At 49.9% G+C, this 13,592-nt stretch overlaps 1 long non-coding RNA gene across 1 annotated transcript in view; it reads right to left on the bottom strand.

Annotated features, from left to right (window-relative positions):
* LOC129380987 (uncharacterized) overlaps nucleotides 1–8,672 on the bottom strand; it is a 38,752-nt gene extending 30,080 nt beyond the window's left edge. Inside the window, exon 1 of the long non-coding RNA XR_008609219.2 lies at nucleotides 8,560–8,672. This is a non-coding gene — a long non-coding RNA (uncharacterized lncRNA). The remainder of the gene's footprint in view (nucleotides 1–8,559) is intronic.
* Between the last annotated feature and the right edge of the window lie 4,920 nt (nucleotides 8,673–13,592).

Below are 13,592 nucleotides of genomic sequence, written 5' to 3'. Positions count from 1 at the left end.
TTCTTCTTGCCAACCGCAAGCATGATTGGTGCCGACACTACGTCCTCCCGCACGGACGCGACCTCCTCGCCCGAGGCAAGTCCTGTCCGGCCGGATTTTCCATCACTGTCGTCGCAGACGGCCTGCTCGTCGGCCCCGCTCACCAACACCGAGCCCACCGCACCTGCGGCGGAGAAGGGCTCACTCTCGGCGGCGGTGGCCGCCCCCGTCGTTGACGACGACCCAGCTGACGGCCCCTCGTCCAACGAGAGCCGGCCGAGAGCGCCTACCCCTGCCCCAGTACCTGAGGGAACAGGGGAGCTCATTCCGCGTAACTCCCCGCTGCTGCTCGCTGCATCCGAAGACGCCCAACCCTGCCGGCCCGCAGCGTTACAGCCGGAGAACCCCGCACGAAGGAGACCGTCGTCGACTTCGAGCCGCACACCCCACCCGTTGACGGCCGTGTCGCTCCGGATACGAACGTGACGGTTCTCTACCGACCCATCGAGCGCAGGGCCACTTTTCTGGCCCTCTCGCGGGACCGTATCGCCGCCCAGCTGTCCGCCGTCCGCGTCAATTTCCGCCGAAATGTGGTGGCTGCTGACGTGACGAGCGGTGCCGACTTGGCGCCCCTCCTCGAAGTGCGCGACATCGGTGACGTTGCGGTGCGCCCCAAGGCGCTACACAACTCCTGTGTGGGCATCATTCATGCGGTCGACCCTTCTTTCGACGCCCGCACAGTCCGAGACAACCCTGAAGCCCCCGTCGCGGTGCTTTCTTGCTCACGGAGTGGCACAAGCGTCATCGTAACCTTCGTCGGGAGCGTCGTGCCGACTAACGTGCGGCTGTTCAAACAGCTGCGCGCCGTTCGTGCTCGTCTGCCCCGACCGCTCCAATGCGACCGCTGCGGCGTTTTCGGCCATGTCGGCGCCACCTGTTTCCGCGACGCCCGCTGCCTCCGCTGCGGTGAGTCGCATGCCACTAGAGACTGCCCCGCAGAGAAGCCACGGTGCATTAATTGCGGCGGCCGTCACTCGACGACTGAGCCGAGCTGCCTTGAGTGGCAGTGCAAGAGAAAGGCGGCCGTGTTGCTGTCATCGTCCGAGCGGCCCCTTTCGCGCAAGAAAGCGTTAGAGCTGGCCGGCGCCGCATCGGCCGAGCCGCATACGGCCACTCCGTCCACATCTCGCAACCCGCAGGGTCGATCTTATATGACGCCCTGCGCGGCCGCAACATCCAGACAGCTGCGGCTCAGCCATCACTCGGTCCTTCAACCACGCCGAGCAGCGACCCCATGGACGCTTTGATAGCCGCTCTCGCGGCTGCACTCCGTGCCCTCCTTGTCCAGTGCCCAGCGATCGACGGCAACGTACGTCACATGTGTGACGCGGCTCTCGCCGCGCAGGAAGCACTGCTTCATCATGAATAGGCGCATCACCGTGCCACATAAGCGAAGGTCACGAACTTGCCCGCGCACGCCGTTTTGGCCGACGCCGCCGCGTCTCTTTCACCCTTCTTTCAATTCCCTCTCCCTCTTGTGCAGCGCAGTTGAGGTGTCCTCATCTGAGAGACAGTTACTGCGCTGCACTTTACCCCATGTTTTTCCTTCCCAAATCAAGAATCTCTCTCTCTCATCACTCGACTCACAAACACCGTACACCACACTGTCCGCCTCATGCGCGGCATTGCAAACCGCCACCACGGCATGCCCGAACACGACCTCCGCCGCCTGGTCCAGGCCATTGTTCTCAGCCGCTTCATTTATTCTCTTCCGTATCTCTACCTTTCTCGTACCGAGGAAGACAAAGTCAACAGCCTAATTCGCCAGATGTATAAGTCAGCCCTGTCCGTTCCCACATCTACGTCGACGGCTCGGTTACTGTCGATGGGCGTCCACAACTCCCTTACGGAGCTGACGGAGGCTCATCGCACGGCCTAGCTCCTCCGTCTCTCCCGCACCCGCCCGGGTCGTGCACTTCTCTCCACTTTTAACCCCTCCCCTCTTATTCCTCTTCCCACATCACTGCCCATCCCTTCCCATGTCGCCCCTCTCCTAACCGTTAATCCCCTCCCTAAAGATATGCATCCAGGCCACCACCCCTCCCGTAGAGCATCGCGAGCCTCCGCGCTCTGGCGTCAGTACGAATGGCAGGCCGCCGTGGCTTATGTAGATGCTGCCCCGTACCGCCGCTACCCAGCACATACCCTTGCCGTCACTGACAATTCTCTCCGACCCACTCTTACTGCCTCAGTCTACACTTCTACCTCTGTCGAGGCCGAGGAGGCAGCTATTGCCCTTGCCATCACGCAAACCTCCGCATCGCTTTGGCATCGCTTTGGCATCGCTTTGGCAAATCCGACGTGGGAGGCTGCACTCGAAGGCTTCTTGAAGATGCAAAACGTTTAGTGAATGTCTAAAAGGATTACAAAAAGCGATGTGCGAGCACAGACATCAGCGACAACGAACTCCAAGGCAGCCGCATCGGCAGACGGAACTCGGCGTGTCTTTATCGGCCGAGCTGTTACCACAACAGCGCACTCGGGCCTGTTCACCAACTATAGTCGACATGCTGCCCGGAGAAACCATTAATAATTAATCGCGATTCACGAAACGCACAACCGCCGCACACTCAACATGGGCGCAGGTACACAAATCAACCGGCGAAATCCCCGACACCCATCCAAAACGTTTCCAGCGGCGGGCGTCAGAGGGCAGCACAGGAACATGAAAGAGGCGGATTCCCTCCGACCCACTCTTACTGCCTCAGTCTACACTTCTACCTCTGTCGAGGCCGAGGAGGCAGCTATTGCCCTTGCCATCACGCAAACCTCCGCGAAGTACATCTTCAGCGACTTGAAACCTGCGGTCTACAACTACGCGGTTGGACGAGTGGCACACCCGGCAATAGGAATCTTGCGTTCCGATACCGTTCCCTCTCGCCACATCCAAATCATCTGGGTGCCCGCTCACGCGGCCCATCCTGGTAACGAGGCGGCCAATCCCATCGCTCGAGATTCGGCTGACCTAGCAAGCCCGCCCCCGCCGGGAATGGATACGCGCGACGTGCTCCTCACGTACCGCGATATCACGCTGCACTATCGCCTTTCTCATGGAGGAAGGAAACTGAGGAGAGGCCCTACCCCCTCCGCGCGCTAGGAGAAAAGAGTGGAGGAAATGACGTAGTAGGTTCTCCTTTGTTTTGCTCCTTTTTTAATTCTTTGCTGTAGTGGCCCCGCCTTTCGGGCCACAATGGCGGCTTTGTTATTGTTCTGTGCGCTCACACGTGTTGCTCCGTAGGTTTCGTACCGTGGCAAAGGCGCCGTGCGGGCAGGTTTGCGTTGGTCTCCGTGTTTTGTTGCGCTGCGTTATCTGGACCGTGCTCTACCGGATGTTGCTCTTCGTGAAATGAACGCGCATGCAACGCTGTACGCAATGTACCGCGCCACGGCAATGGCAACGGACGAAGGAATATCCGCGGGAAATTTTGCCCTCTTTGGCGGAATAATGCCAACGTGCTAACGACTGTTTAGTATTGCTGCGGAGCGCGCGGGTCCGAGCAGCACGGATGCGCGCAGCGCGGCGTGGTTTCGCGAGAAATGTAAACAAGAGAGGAGAGCTGGCCCGATAGGCGGAGCAACGCCATGAGCAACGCCAACTTCCGGCTTCACTTTCGCTTCACAAAGAGTGACGTCAGGGCCTCTCCTGAGTTTCCTTCCTCCGTAGCCTCTCTCGTCTCACCTTCCCCCCACCGCACCACTCCCTTTCCCAGCCCCACCAACACTTATGGCGCCACCTTTAGGCCCAAACCTATCTTATTCCCGCACGTCTTCCCCTCCTCCACCCCGCGGCAGACTCGCCGGCTTGCCGCTTATGCGACGGCTCCCGCGCCGATTACGCTCACGCCTATTCTCCTGCCCGGCACACTTGCCCCTACCTCTTGGCGCCTAACCAATCCGCAGCACTGCAGTGGGAGGCTGCTTTGTCCAGCACCGAGCCGGATATCCAACTTCGGCTCGTGAACTGGGCGCAGAACGTCGCGACTAGGCATGGCCTGGACGCCACAACCGGCAGCCTCAAGGCCGCCCACAACGCTGTTTTTTACTTTGTTTTTACTTTTGGCCTTCTCATCAATAACAGTTTTTCACTACCACCACCCTAAGAGTGGACGACCCTGTACTTGGGAGTGTTGCGGCTCGAAGTGACGTGTTTGGGCCAGGAATCCACCAAGCCCATCGACGAGTACATCGGGTAGTGGGAATGAAGGAAAAATTATGCAGATCCTACGCACTGTGGGAATCGAAGTACGCGAAGCTTTCTGTGCTGTTTGCTTTGATTAACGATAATTAGCGGTGATGTTGACGGCGAATGTTTCATATTTCGTCAACGTTCCGTCCAATGCGAGGGTGCTTAGTTGACGTTAGGCGTTACCTTGCGTGCACCCCTGCTAGTTGTCAGCGTAGTACAGAGAACGCACAGGGAGAGGTGTTTGCGTGAGGGACGGTTGAGCGCCATATTTTATAACGTATGAGAGGGTTGAGTATTGTCATTGCCTCACATGGCACATCGCATCGTGGCAGGAGTATTAAACCTTAACTGAATTACGGCGTTTTTTATTCCGCTCCCGTCGAAATGCGGCAGCCGCAGTCGCGATCATATCCAGAAGTGACATAGCCGCAAAGCTGCCGCGGCGGGCACTGAAGTGTTGATTTGACGTGCGAACGCTTCCGTGGTGTCGCCTCCCAAGTAGCACAAAAGAGATACATAACGTTTCTATGTCATTTATACGAGACGAAAGAAACGGTTTACACAACACACGAGTAAGACAACTTCATTGTTAATATGTCGTATATGTCTGCTAATGTCCTGCTTAATTACTTTTTTCAGGCGATCTAGAACAGCTCTTCAAAACGTATTCGAAAAGCTGCTCTTGAAATAGGATGGGGAAAGACACAAATAATCCCTTTGTCAGCGCTTTTCATATATGATTTCTAAAGGCTTTTAGGATGTTGTCTAAAAGCTGGTCTAAAGGTAGTGTTGAAAGATTTACGATAATCTGAAGCTCGTCTTCGCGGTTTCCAAATGAGTCGAAGCGTCGGCGTCTAGTGCTACTGAGCTCCTGGCGCAGCGTCAAGCAGCTGTTGTCTATGCAGGCCGACGCATTCTCAACCAAGATACCTGAAAAGGCACATGTCCACGAAAATGAATCCGCAATGCCACCTTTGGTATGCCGCAATGATGTTTATAACCAAAAATGGGAATGACATCACGCTAAGAAATGGGTGCTTCGAGACAATCGGCCAGGCCAGGGCTTTTGTGCCAAGAGCGCATGAAATAAGCATATCACAAAGCAACACTTTATTGTAAAAATAATACTCATGCAAGCTTTGAGCAAAATATATGAGAAATGGAAATTAAATCGAATTAAAAGCACATCAAGAATGACTAAAATTACCAGAAACAATTCTTAATTAACTAGAAATTGATCAAAAATGACTAGAACATACATAAACGAAATTCGTAGGTACGCATACGATGACGAACAGCAAGAACCCTAAGTGTGCTAAGGTTTCTTATTTTGTACAGTAAAGAGCACATGCTATCAGATGAACAGACTAGAGTTATTTAGAAATTGATATCACAGTAACTACAAGCAGAATGAAAATGCGAGATTTATACGCATGGTATCTGCCTACAAGCCATGTTACCAATAATCTAGAAGCTTGAAAAGAACACAAAAAGGAAAAACGACACACACCACCAAATATCAATCCTGTGATAAAAACCAAACAACGGGAAAATGTTAAACTAGAAAATATTGCCTGTACGGTGCATCAAATATAGTAATGGAGAAATAATTAAAAGAACCATAAAACTAAAAAACAATCTAGTGAATGATCCTAAAGAATACTCAAACAAGGAAATCTGTATAACAAGTTAGCACCTAGCTAACGTTAGCAGTTAGCAGTTTGAAGCGCTGTGTCCGTGTATCTGTTTATTTCTACGTCCTCATTCAGTCGCGCTTATACACTCTGCCATGGAAGCACCACTGTAATGCAGAGTACGATGAGACTGAGTAACGCTATACATAACTAAAACAATCTTAGTACTCTAGTACACGAGAAATGAATGTGCAAGCTTCATTATTATAAAATTGTATAAATCTGGATATTTCCCGGCCACGGCGGCCGCATTTCGATGGTGGCTAAATGCGAAAACACCCATGTACTTAGATTTAGGTGCACGTTAAGGAACCCCAGGTGGTCCAAATTTCCGCAGCCCCCGACTACGGCGTGCCTCATAATCAGAGAGTGGTTTTCGCACGTAAAACCCCATAATTTAATGCTTTGAACCTGGAAATTAAGTGGAATGCACAGAAAGCTGCGCTTCAGTAACCTAGGGAGTGCCGGTCATAATAAACACAAATCCTTTTATAAACAGCATTGTACAAAAGGCACATATATACCATTCTCTCAAAAACAGGCACAACATCGCAATGAATCATTTGGAAACCCATGAATGCATTAGCACACATTGCGCACATCTCGTCTCCTAAAGTAAAAAAAAAAAAAGAAATTGGCTCGCCATCCTGGCCCTGCAAAAGTGGATGTCCAGCGAGGCTGTTTAAAACTACAGCTGCTGTGGGGGTATGCAGTGCTTTACTGCTTTAGAGTGATGGTAATTTTAACGGCGCCCGTAGCACTGATGAAACAACCCTGAAATCAGGTGCTAGGCTGGCTATTCCGTATACGCAAGGCTAGGGACGTCACTTCCCACGTCGCAAGCTGCCATCGCCGCGGCAGCTTGCGCTGCAGCAATCGCTACCGGGAAACGTATGCGGGGAGCGCTACGTGCTTCGCATTGTTACCAGGCGCACGTTATGAATTATGTCGCTCGGATGCTTGTTTTCCTATTGTTCTTTATTGAAAGGTACGCTGTTCTATATGTTGCATCCGTGCCTCCAAAGAATGTATGCACTGTGCGCTTCATCTCGCTGAAGCCTCTGCTTTGCGGGGGTAAAAGCCATCGCTTGTCGCCCTGCACTGCCGCCGCGATCGGGCCACATTTTCGGTAACGGAGACGGACACCAAAAATGCCGACCAACTAGGAGCTAACAGCTTCACTGTAAAACGCACTCTGAATGACAAAAACATTTCACACATGTAGCCCCGAGCACATTCTTTACCATTCACCCTCACTTTCACATCCAAAAATATTTGGCACAGAGTCCAGGCACAGTTCCATTGATGAACAGCTTGGGAGCACACCACCTTGTACTCTACAGTTCCGCTGGCAATGGCACTACCGTAAATGCTGGTACTTGAAATGTTTTCAGTGTAGAAGCACTTGCTGCCCTGCACAAGTAGGCCCAGATATTTGTACTGGTGCTCCCTTTCGTCGAAGTGGACACGACATCTTGCACTACGCTGATAGTTGAAATGTTTTGAATTTAGATGCAGTGGCTTCAACTGGACGACTTGCCCACATACCATCTCTGACACATGTATGCGCTCACTCTTCACTTGATAGCACTGAACTTAGTATTCCAACTCGGTGTGCTTATCAGATAAGTGGGCAGGCCCCACACTCAAATTTTTGCAGCTTCTAACGAAACATGTAGCAGCACACTTAAGCTACAATGTGAAAGATATGCTAAATTTATGACTCATGAAAGTGGCATGAGCACAAAATATGCAACTACAACACTGTATCCAGATCATAAAAACTCACCTTAATCCACTTTATTTCGCCTTCATTCCCTTCACCTTAATTAAATTTGCTCCCCCTTAAGGCACCTTACTCTAACTTGTTCTAACTTTATTCACTTTAATTAACTCTAAATAACCTTAGTTCTCGTTAACTCACATTATTTCACATTTTAACCATAATTACTACTACTTAACGTTGACATAACATTTACTATCTTCTGTATTACTACTGACGTCATACAACATGCCCACGACATCACATCGATTTTTGTTACCACTCGTCGCGGGCAACAACGCCGGCTTTTCTGCCTCATGGGATAGTTAACGCTTTCGCATTGCAACTTGTCAAGACACTATGGTGGTTCGTTACTGAGTGAGGCCGATATCCCTACCCTATTGACCGCAATCACTATACGTTTTTCGTGGAGCTCAGCACGAGTTCGAGGGTGATGCAGTTCATTGATTCGGCTAAATATTGCGCACAGGCAGATAAGTATGAGGCAGCAATTCCATTTTAAATAAAACAGTTCAAATAGCTATAGCAGCACACACTGAATCTGATAAACAACACCCCGAATCCGGAAGAATACTTCCTAAATCTACGGCAAGAACAAGAAATTTACCCCCCCCCCCCCCCCCCCCAATACCCGACTAATCTCCGCACGCGCAAAGATCTAATGTGCGTCGTGAGACAGCCCAATCTCTAAAGCTCACCAAGCTTCTGTGGTGGACCTTCAGGACGGCATATACACTATGCACATATGAACGGGAGAACAGGCATTCACAAACTGTAGTATAACATGCCAAACACAACAAGGCAACACGAAATAGACTAACACGACAGAAAACACTTCTGTCGGCAACAGAACTTACGACGTCCCAGCTTGAACATGAAACGTGGAGAGCCACGCACGCCGTCCTGCCCTTCCGTTTATGTACAAAGTCCCTCCAAACGACGATGGTACCGTGAGTTGCGCTGTTCAACATTGCAAAGTTACTCTTTGGCCTCGAATATAGGAACAGCCATATCGCGCCCGGCAAGATTCTATAACATGGCCCGTACTGCGTAAACTCGTCGAACTGACAAAACAGCAGCGTCGGAACTTTATGAAAAAAAGGTGCGGATGCAAATCGAGGCATACCACCAGATTCGAAACTTGCAATTCATGGTGAACCACGATTCTAAAATTAGACAAGATACTATCGGCGACCTGCGCCCGATCTCGCTGACGCCAACCGTCTCTAAGCTGGCAGAACACATGTGCACGACTCGACATAACCGGAAGACGAGGCAGTTCCGTCCAGTGAAGGCGGGCATCCGCCCTAACCTGTCAACTCACGACAGCCCGCGCCTTCTGAGACGAATGGGCAACGCTCGCCGCTGCAACACAAATCACCTGGGAATCCTTGTTCCAGTGTTTTAAAAAACAAATGAATAAATGCGTTTGGCGCAGTGGAAAATGCAGGAGTGAGGCATTGGAATGACGTGTGGCTGGCATCCGAATCGCAAACTTTTCTAACCTCCCTGTCTTTCCGTCTATTTCTCCTTGACAAATCGATTTCTTTTCTTGTCATGATCGAACGTTCGCGACTCGCACGGACCCGCAGAGTGCTTCTCAGCAGAGTGCTTCAGGGAGCTATATTCTTAGGAAGAACAAGCCCGACGCACAAACGTATATACAACTGTTTACATAGGGAAAAGTTAGTGGTAAACGCGCAGGCTGGTACAAAGATCACAGCTCCAGTATACAGGATACCACTTCCTCTTGGTCCCCCTTTTGCGCGCATGGGCCTGTCCAATGCACCGTAACGTAACTCCCCGGAGGCTGGAGTGCCGTCCCGGCGCTTGTTAAAATGATAGTGAACCAGATGAACAGTGTGGGCTTTAAGTGGAACACGTGGACGACGTCAGTGCGTAGCTTAGATGACGATGGCGTCTCTCTTACTGGGACGATTTCGTAGTTTGTCACTTAATCATCGTAATGCCCCGTACGACCTGGTATAGCGTGACAGCAGCTTTTCGGACAGGCCGATGTGGCGAATTGGAGTCCACAGAAGAACGAGATTTTCGGGAGAGAAGTCAAGGTACCGGAGGCGACTGTCGTGGTGAGTCTTTTGTGACGCCTGAGCCGCTGCAAGTCGATCATAGGCAATCTGGCGAGCCACAGGAGCCCGACCAACGGCGTCATGACCGTATTCCGTTGTGTGTCGCGACACTGAATGTAGCACGGTGTTAAAAGGCAGAGTGAGACGGCGACCGAACAAGAGCTAGAAAGGCGAGAAACCACTGGTATCCTGACGTGACGAATTGTATGCAAATGTCACATAGGGCAAAGTGCTCTCTGAATCACGATGCTCTGCTGAAACGTACATAGACAACATCTCAGTAATGCTCAGATTTAGTCGTTCAGTCAGTCCGTTCGTCTGTGGGTGGTATGCTGTTGTGAGCTTGTGTTCGGTGGAGCAGGAACGAATTATATATGTCTTCGACAAGTTGGGACAGGCAGTACCGGTCAGCATGTGTTAGCAAGCTGCCTTGGCGCGCCATGGTGAAGAATCACGTCCTGAAGTAAAAAGTCTGCTAAATCTGTAGCACAGCTGGTGGGCAGGGCACGTGTAATAGCATAGCGGTTCGCATAGTCTGTTGCAACGGCTTTTCAATTATTACCTTTTATCGATATGGGGAAGGGGCGAAGAACCCCGATGCCAACGGGGAAGGGCTCCTTGGGTACATCGATTGGATGAAGGTGGCCAGTAGGTTGCGCACGTGGTCTGTTTCGCCACTGGCAGAGGTCACAAGCCGCAACGTAACGTCGCACAGATCGGTACAGGCCCGCTCAGAAGAAGCGACGTCGCCCTCTGTCGTGAGTGCTGCAGGTGGAAGGTGTCCGGCATTGGGTGCGTCGTGGAGCTCAGCAAGAACAGTAGAACGGAGGTGACGAGGGACAACTAGCACTAAATCTGGTCCATCAGAGCTGATGTTGCGTCGATAAAGAATGTCGCCATGGAGCACAAACATTCTAATTGAGCGATCTGATTGACGAGAAGTCAAGCGCTCGATTATCGAACGTAGAGAGTCGTCCTTTCGCTGTTCAGTAACTCTGTTGCGAAAGTCAGAAATGGCCAGAAGGGAAGTGCCGGAATCGAGATCATCGTTTTCACAAGGATCGACGGGGAGACGAGGCAAGCAGTCTGCCTACATATGTAAGCGGACGGACTTGAACATCACTTTTATTTCCATTAATTTCTATATAATTACCCATTAATTGCTACCGCAATAAAAAATATTTTAGTTCATCATCATCATCAGCCTGATTATGCCCACTGCAGGGCAAAGGCCTCTCCCATACTTCTCCAACTACATCGGTCATGTACTAATTGTGGCCATGGTGTCCCTGCAAACTTCTTTATCTCATCCGCCCACCTAACTTTCTGCCGCCCTCTGCTACGCTTTCCTTTCCTTGGAATCGATTCCGTAACTCTTAATGACCATCGGTTATCTTCCCTCCTCATTACGTGTCCTGCCCATGCCCATTTCTATTTCTTGATTTCAACTAAGGTATCCTTAACTCGCGTTTGTTCCCTCACCCAATCTGCTCTTTTCTTATCCCTTAACGTTACACCTATCATTGTTCTTTCCATAGCTCGTTGCGTCGTCCTCAATTTCAGCAGAACCCTTTTCGTAAGCCTCCAGGTTTCTGCCCCGTAGGTGAGTACTGGTAAGACACAGCTGTTATACACTTTCCTTTTGAGGGATAGTGGCAACCTGCTGTTCATGATTTGAGAATGCCTGCCAAACGCACCCCAGCCCATTCTTATTCTTCTGGTTATTTCAGTCTCATGATCCGGATCCGTGGTCACTACCTGCCCTAAGTAGATGTATTCCCTTACCACTTCCAGTGCCTCGCTACCTATCGTAAACTGCTGTTCTCTTCTGAGACTGTTAAACATTACTTTAGTTTTCTGTAGATTAATTTTCAGACCCACCCTTCTGCTTTGCCTCTCCAGGTCAGTGAGCATGCATTGCTATTGGTCTCCTGAGTTACTAAGCAAGGCAATATCATCAGCGAATCGCAAGTTGCTAAGGTATTCTCCATCAACTTTTATCCCCAATTCTTCCCACTCCAGGTCTCTGAATACCTCCTGTAAACACGCTGTGAATAGCATTGGAGAGATCGTATCTCCCTGCCTGACGCCTTTCTTTATTGGGATTTTGTTGCTTTCTTTATGGAGGACTACGGTGGCTGTGGAGCCGCTATAGATATCTTTCAGTATTTTTACATACGGCTGCTCTACACCCTGATTCCGCAATGCCTCCATGACTGCTGAAGTTTCGACTGAATCGAACGCTTTCTCGTAATCAACGAAAGCTATATATAAGGGTTGGTTATATTCCACACATTTTTCTATTACCTGATTGATAGTGTGAATATGGTCTATTGTTGAGTAGCCTTTACGGAATCCTGCCTGGTCCTTTGGTTGACGGAAGTCTAAGGTGTTCCTGATTCTATTTGCTATTACCTTGGTAAATACTTTGTAGGCAACGGACAGTAAACTGATCGGTCTATAATTTTTCAAGTCTTCGGCGTCCCCTTTCTTATGGATTAGGATTATGTTAGCGTTTTTCCAAGATTCCGGTACGCTCGAAGTCATGAGGCATTGCGTATACAGAGTGGCCAGTTTCTCTAGAACAATCTGCCCGCCATCCTTCAAATCTGCTGTTACCTGATCCTCCCCAGCTGCCTTCCCCCTTTGCATAGTTCCCAAGGCTTTCTTTACTTCTTTCGGTGTTACCTGTGGGATTTCAAATTCCTTTAGATTATTCTCTCTTCCACTATCGTCGTGGGTGCCACTGGTGCTGTATAAATCTCTATAGAACTCCTCAGCTACTAGAACTATTTCATCCATATTAGTAATGATATGGCCGGCCTTGTCTCTTAGTTTCTTCTAGTTCTTCTTCTAGTTTCTTCTTCCTAGTTTCTTCTTCACTGCTTTTAGGCTTCCTCCGTTCCTGAGAGCATGTTCAATTCTATCCATATTATACTTCCTTATGTCAGCTGTCTTACGCTTGCTGATTAACTTCGAAAGTTCTGCCAGTTATATTCTAGCTGTAGGGTTAGAGGCTTTCATACATTGGCGTTTCTTGATCAGATCTTTCGTCTCCTGCGATAGCTTACTGGTATCTTGTCTACCGGAGTTACCACCGACTTCTATTGCACACTCCTTAATGATGCCCACAAGATTGTCGCTCATTGCTTCAACACTAAGGTCCTCTTCCTGGGTTAAAGCCGAATACTTGTTCTGTAGCTTGATCTGGAATTCCTCTATCTTCCCTCTTACCGCTAACTCATTGATCGGCTTCTTATGTACGAGTTTCTTCCGTTCCCTCCTCAGGTCCAGGCTAATTCGAGTTCTTACCATCCTGTGGTCACTGCAGCGCACCTTGCCGAGCACGTCCACATCTTCTATGATGACAGGGTTAGCGCAGAGTATGAAGTCTATTTCATTTCTAGTCTCGCCGTTCGGGCTCCTCCACGTCCACTTTCGGCTATCTCGCTTGCGGAAGAAGGTATTCATTATCCGCATATTATTCTGTTCCGCAAACTCTACTAATAACTCTCCCCTGCTATTCCTGGTGCCTATGCCATATTCCCCCACTGATTTGTCTCCAGCCTGCTTCTTGCCTACCTTGGCATTGAAGTCGCCCATCAGTATACTGTATTTTGTTTTGATTTTACCCATCGCCGATTCCACGTCTTCATAGAAGCTTTCGACTTCCTGGTCATCATGACTAGATGTAGGGGGGTAGACCTGTACAACCTTCATTTTGTACCTCTTATTAAGTTTCACAACAAGACCTGCCACCCTCTCGTTAATGCTATAGTGTGAAAACTATTGTTTTAATA

This window comes from Dermacentor andersoni, chromosome 1 (genome assembly GCF_023375885.2).
Source record: "Dermacentor andersoni chromosome 1, qqDerAnde1_hic_scaffold, whole genome shotgun sequence".
Lineage (NCBI taxonomy): Eukaryota > Metazoa > Arthropoda > Arachnida > Ixodida > Ixodidae > Dermacentor > Dermacentor andersoni.
The sequence above is the reverse complement of the archived record's forward strand: the minus strand, read 5'-3'. Positions and strand labels throughout refer to the sequence as shown.